The following is a 6694-nucleotide window of genomic DNA, read 5'->3' as shown; positions in this document are numbered from 1 at the left end:
GGCCTGTGAGTTCCTCTGACCAAGAGAATGTGGGAGCAGTTATGTTGTATGAGTTCCCAGCCCAGGCGCAGAGGCCCTGCAGCTGCTTCTCTCTTTCTCTCTGTCTCTCTCTCTGTCTCTCTCTGTCTCTGTCTCTCTCATTCTCTCTCTTAGCACCCGGAGCCTGTCCTGTGAAGAAGCTGGACCAGCCTCTGACCGTCCAGCCTTGATGTCCCCTCAGTTAGACTAAACTAGAAGGGACTTCCTCCTGATTCCAGGTCCCTGAGCTCCCTGTCCTTAGAGCATTGACTTAGAAAACTTGTCACTGTGAACTCTTTCTCTGTCCCTTGGAGAGGTATGTAAATCTTTTGAAAAGTCCCTTACCAGTTTTACAGCCCAGGAATGTCTTTCTTAGGGACACAGGGTACCTCTTTGAAATGTGACTGTCTGGGGGATAGAGCCGCTGTCTCACTATCTCTGGGGGTGGTAGGGACCTAGCTTTGGGGATCTCTGGGGAGAAAGAGCCCAACTCCAGACATGAGCGAGGCCGTCTGTGACAGCCCAGTCCCGTCCCAATGCCGTATGACTGCACATGATCTCCTCTGGGAGAAGCAGCCCAGACTACTGGGCCACAGAATGAGGAGCACATACAATCTGTGTTGCTTTAAGCCACTTCATTTTGGAGTGTTTGGATACGCAGTAACAGACACGGATGTGCTTCCATTGGGTCATCATTTTGTGGCGTGGGCAGGACTTGTTTCGACTTAGTTGGCCAAAGCAACAGGAAAAATGAGTATCACCCCTCAGCTCCAGAAGATTCTTCAAAGCCCACCTTGTGAGGCCAAAGTTGAGACTCTGCAAAGTGTGTTCCTCCTTTGCCTGCCCTTGGGTTCTGCAGACAGGAGCCACAGAAGATGGGAAGGCAGAGGAGGAGAAGGTCATTGGTCTTGCTGCTGTCTTCCTGCTCCTGTTGTGGATCCCCAAGCAATGGCTGTCCACCCTGGAGCTGAGGTCTTTTAGGCTGTCATTGTCGGCACTCCCAGAAACAGCCCATGATGCCCTAGAGGAGCTCCCAGAGTGGCAGGCTCGCAGCTGGATGGGCTCCTTCTCTGAGTCTCTGGGTTCTTATAACTCCAATGTCTTCTCTCAACTGTGCCAGTCCTTTGTTTGGGGGCTGCATCCCGCCACTGTCACTCTACTGTTCATGTTTTGCTGTTTCATTTCTCCAACTCTTTTATCCAGTTCCCTCCTTTGAATTGTCCCTGTGGAAACACGTGGTGCAGATTCTATAGAGACACAGTCTTCAAAACTCTAGTGACTCAAAGGCTGCTCCTACGTGGCCTTGAACTAAGTAGTGCGTTGAACTAAATAGTCAGAGGAAAGTACCGCAGCACCCCTTTACCAAGGGATTGTTTCTAGAATCATGGATAGAGCCGACTGGATGGCAGATGATGAGAAAAGCTAACGGATTGTATGAGCATCAGGGGAGAAGGGCATGAAAAATCAAAACCCAAGTGAGGGGAGAATGTATTGAGAAAATTTCCATAGTTACATCCTCACTACGTCACAGGATTCTGCTTGAGCACCATCTCTCCCCCTCCCTGCAGCATCCAGGTGGTGGTTAGAGTGCCATGAAATCGCTGTCCCGGCTCACAGAAGGAAGACGGATTGCAGGCCAGGGCTATTTTGCAGTGTCTGCTGACCTCAGATCTTGACCCTCTTCTGCTTATGTGTCTCCCTTTTCAAGACTTGCTCGACTCTCCATGCTTTCCTGCCTGACTCTCATTTGAACTTGTTTCGAGGAGAGGATCATGAGCGGGGAGGTGCTGCTGACGGCATGGGCATATGCTGCCAAAGGGGCATATTTAACTGCCAGGAAAGTGCAGAGATCATGGAGCTCAAACACCAATCTCTAAAGTGTGTTTTGTTTGGATTAAATTGGAAGCATCCCCCTACTGGAGACAAGGAACCACATATGTGTGTGTTTGGGGCAATGGCTCATGCCCACACTGTCCCTCATCATGGACCAGGCAGTGTTCCTGGGAGGAGCAGGCCACTCTGTCTCATGAGGCAGCAGCGCTCCTGGAGACTTGGGGTGAAGGGAGGGAGGAACGCGAGGCTGACTCCGTGCCCTCCAGGAATCTGTAAACAGGGTGAGCCCCTTATTGATTCTGTGTCAGGGGGTCTGAGGACATTGTTCTTCTCCTGCTTTGTAAGAGCTGTTACAGCAGGTGGTGGAATTCCTCAGTGCATGTTCTACTGAGAGTGTCAATAACGAACTAATGTTAATTGCCAATCGAAAAGAGAAGAAAAGTGGTCATGCAGGCCACCCAGCATAAACTAGCACCTGGTGGACATAGGCATCCCCACCTCTGCTTTCTTCTTCTTCTCAGCACGGGTGTCACTTAATGAGTTGATTTTCTCATTGTCCATCTGCCTCCACTGGAATGTCATACCCAGGAGGAGGGATGAGATCTGAGTTCTTCACTTCAGGACCTGGCACTGATGCAACACTCAATAAATACTGGTGGCGTGAATGCATGCAGGGGTCTGGGGTTATAAAGGATGATGATTTGCAGACATCCTGATCCCTCGGCCAGTCACTGTGCAGACTTTTCCTTCTCTTCTGCACTCTTTAGCATCCAACAGCCCTGGTGGATGAATGTTCAGGGAGAACCCAGGAAGAGGTGAATAATTCTCATGGGTAGCAGGAAGGGGAGCTGCTATTAAGCCAGGGAAGGTCCTTCCCCGTGGGCATGACACAGCATGGACAGGCAGGGTGTGTGCGGTGAGATGATTAGACAGCAGGAGAGGGCAGGGGGCAGATGCAGCGGGAGAGTTAGGCTCAGACTTGGAGAGTGTTCTGATTCGGGGGCTGTGTGGGCAGAGGCAGGGGCTCCAGAGGTCTATGTAGGAAGCATTTAGACAGAGCAGTGTGGTGGAGGGTTTGGGGGATGGTTTCGAAGCTGCATTTGTGTTGCAAGTTCTTGGCGTTATCTCTAGTTCATCCTTCCTTGGGCAGCTGTAGGGAGGAGCCTGCAGGAGACGATGGGGTGTTAAAGACCCAGCCTTCACCTCCCCGACTCAGTCCTGCTCCTGGGTGTAGAGAGACACGGCCGCCTCCAGTCACTTAGAGGTCCACAGTGAAGGGGAAGGTCTGAATGAAGACATTCGGGGGCTTTCAGCACAGATGACGTCACAGGACCCCTCCCCTCTAAACATTCCAAAACCAATACAGTGTGAAGGGCAAAAGAAGTATAAAGGAGACGAGAAAATTCTGATTTTTCTCTGCAACAACTAGTCATGCATGATATTTTTCAGCAAGTTCAACCACTAGCATCACGTCTGGGACTATACTTGGTAGGACCCTGTGTCCTGTCTTCAGAGCAGAGCCCGGATACATCTTGACATTTTTCCAGAGAATCTTGTCTCTAAGGCAGCATTTGCGAAGATCAGAGCCTTCCCCCTAAGCCAATAATCCCTCTCACACAACCCACCGACCCATAAAGTAGAAGGGCCCAGGATACTCTTTGTGGTCAGTGGAAGAGTGGCTATCATTGTACATCTCCCTGAATCGGACCTCAATTGTGTGACTTTGCATCTCCTCCCCTCGGCAGGTGATGTCTGTTTCCATTACTCTGGAGTCTATGTGGTCAGAAGACTTGCTTCAGTCAACAGAAGACAGCAGAGGGGGCCTGTTATGAGCCTAGACTTCAAGACACCTTGCATGGTTCCTTTGGTTCTGCTGGGACCCTGGAAACCACGATGAGAACAAGCCTGGGTGAGTCTGAGATGAGTTGAGTCTTGGCTCAGAGATTCCCGTTGTCTCAGCTAGAAGGCAGCCCCAGCCAACCTGGAAGCTGACTGTAGACGCAGGAGTAAGCCCAGGTGTTCTGGACTGAATTGTGTCCCCCTAAATTCATATCTTGATGTCCTAACTCCTAGTACCTCAGAATGTAATTGTATTTGGAGATTAGATTTTTAAAGAGGTAATTAAATCAAAATGAGGTCATTAGGGTGGGCCCTAATTCATGATGGCTAGTGTACCGATAAGAAGACAAAGTTTGCACACAGGTGTGCACAGCGGGAAGACCATGGGAAGATACAGGGAGAAGTCAGCCATCAGCAAGTGAGAGACAGAGGCCTCAGTAGCAGCCAACCTCGCTGCTGTCTTGATCTTGGACTGCCAGCCTCGGAAATTGTGAATAAATAAATTTTTATTGCTTAAGCCACTGGCTGTGATCGTTTGTTATGACAGCCCCAGAGGACTAATAACCTGGTAAGCGTGACCAGAAGAATCACTCAACTCAGCCCAGCTCCTCTTGCCAGCCATGGATTCATGAGCTCAGTAGGTGCTGGCTGTTTTAAACCACTACCTTTCGGTGTGGGGTTTCACAGAGTCAAGTGATAAACTTTTGAAGGCCCAGGAAATGACTCAGCGTTAATGGAAAACAGAATAAGGCGAATTCCTGGATAATACCCTCCTTTTCTCCCCCTGGACACACATCTGCCATATATGGGGACACTACAGTTACCTTCCCATTATTAGGGATCTAGAATCCCCTCTTCGAGCACACACCTGAAACCCCAACATTTCCATGTAAAAGCATCTCCCATCTCAGGCACGCCAGGCCTCCCCACTCCTAGGCCCGTTATGCACGTGTCAGTTCCCTCGCTGCTTCCACACACGTCTCTCCCAGACACCGTTACATGTAGTAATCACTTTCTTAAATGCAGCATGGGTTGTTTCTTTATTTTCAGGAAATAATATCACAGCACTTTCAGAGTTATAGTCAGCCCTTTATTTAAATCTCTGGGCTCCTTGTCCACCCATGTCCTTCAGCCCACCATCCACGCAGACAGCATTTCTTTATCCCAAACCAACAGGAACCAAGACGTTCATGATCTTCTGGGCAAGCAAACCATTTACACTGGGCACCAACCCGCTCGCACTCCTCTTCTGAGTCTATGCGCTGGGTGGAGGCTGTGGAGAGGAAAAATCTTTCAGTCACTAAGTAGGGAGTAATATTCCCTGTGAATGTGGGGACATGACACGGGCCCTGAGGAGCCGGCAGGAGAGGCTCCTTCTGCAGGCGCCTCCCTCAGAAACCCTACGGAGCCCCCGCTCCTTCTGCTCTGCTGCCACTGCTGCGTTCGTTCCTGGCGGGCAGGACAGCCTCTGCTCTAAAGAGGGCAGGTACCGAAGTGTCTGCCCTGAATGCTGACTCAAGGCTCCCCTACCTGCGCCCCAGTGTCCAGCCCCTGCTCAAGATACTCCAGGGGACTCTGTGCAGCCTCACGCAGCCTGATGAGAACCACCTCACACTGCACAGTCCCAGCACGCTCTGGGCACAAAAGGACAGGAGAGATTGGGCCAGAGGAACTGGGCAGAAAGAGCAGACCGGGGTCAGGGGCCTTCCGCCCTGCTGCCCTCTGTGCTGCATCCAGGCCTCAGCTGTGGCAGGGGTGTGGGCCTGTCACCGTGGGCCATCTAGTCAGAGACCACACACAGTAAAAGGGCAGGGATCACAGAGGGGGAACACACCTGGCATGTCTCTGCTGCTCCGCGAGGACCCTCCTAAGCTCTCCCTTGTTTGTCCTCAATTAGACTCTGTACGACTCTGGGGTTTGTCCTCCTTTTCAGGAGAAGACAAGGTTGAGTTTGAGGACAGCTCAGAGACTTGTCTAAGTGCACACTGTGAGTCAGCATCAGAGCTGAGAAAAACACACTGGTGTTTTGGCTCCTGGCTCCAGCTCTCTCCTTTATCCTGGGCTCTCTCCCAGGCAGGGAAGTCGCACAGCAAATGAGCCCTGGGGATGGCACCTCATTATCCCCATGGCCTCTTCCAAGGCCTGAAAGCCTGGCCTGGCCCCGTGGTGTTGTCTCTACCTACTCACTGGGTTCATCTTCCAGGGAAATGACCCCAAACTTAGCCTGAGAATTACTGAGGGCCATGTTTCAGTCCATTAAGAGCATGCTAAGAATCTCCCATGAGACATTCATTCTTTGGTTGATACTCTCCTTGATGCTCAGATTTATTACTTATTTCCAGACCCTGAGCCACTCCACTTATATGGCCTGTGTCCCATTCCCTGGGCATGAGAACCCCGTGCCCCACACCAGCCTGGCTTCAGAGCTCACCTGGGCCAAAGTGAGGAAAGAGGATGAAGCAGGTCAGGAGCACGAAGCAGAGACACCGCATGGTGAATGCCGGCTGGACCCTGAACAGCAGGAGAAGATGAGGAGCTGCTCCGAGACTGGGACCCAGCGAGGCTGCTGCAGGTGGAAGGAGCCTCTATTTACAAGGCTCCTAGGTGCTTGCACAACATTTGATTCTGGAACCTCACGTGCTGTGATCCTGATTACAACACAACTATTGACTTTTGTGCATGAGACGCTGTCCGTTACGCAACCCCTCTCCCTCAGGCACACCGCTCAGGTGGGAATGGCCTCACTTCCCGCTCCTGTGTGGGATGCTTAACCCACACTCCTGACCTCAGAGAGTTTTCCAGAATGGACCCCTAACCAAGGCCCCAGCAACTAGAAGGGAGATTCCATTCACCGAAATGATGATAAAGGGTGGGTTGTGGTGGAAACTTCCATGACTGTGAAACCCAGCATGTTTGTTCAGTCATTGGAGAAAGAAAAGCTCTTTTTGTCTTGAAAGGTACAAAAACAACACTGCCCCAGGATTGCAGTAGCCATCTCGCTTTT

At 51.1% G+C, this 6694-nt stretch overlaps 1 long non-coding RNA gene across 1 annotated transcript; it reads right to left on the bottom strand.

The window, feature by feature from the left end:
- Nucleotides 1-4758: 4758 nt before the first annotated feature.
- On the bottom strand, nucleotides 4759-6445 carry LOC124232156 (uncharacterized). Its single transcript, XR_006886782.1, has 2 exons — nucleotides 6122-6445; nucleotides 4759-4963 (listed from the first exon to the last, which is right to left on the bottom strand). It is a non-coding gene; the product is annotated as an uncharacterized LOC124232156 (long non-coding RNA).
- Between the last annotated feature and the right edge of the window lie 249 nt (nucleotides 6446-6694).

Source organism: Equus quagga, unplaced genomic scaffold, assembly GCF_021613505.1.
Source record: "Equus quagga isolate Etosha38 unplaced genomic scaffold, UCLA_HA_Equagga_1.0 HiC_scaffold_2852_RagTag, whole genome shotgun sequence".
NCBI classification, from domain to species: Eukaryota; Metazoa; Chordata; class Mammalia; order Perissodactyla; family Equidae; genus Equus; species Equus quagga.
This window is presented reverse-complemented; position numbering and strand designations above follow the sequence as displayed.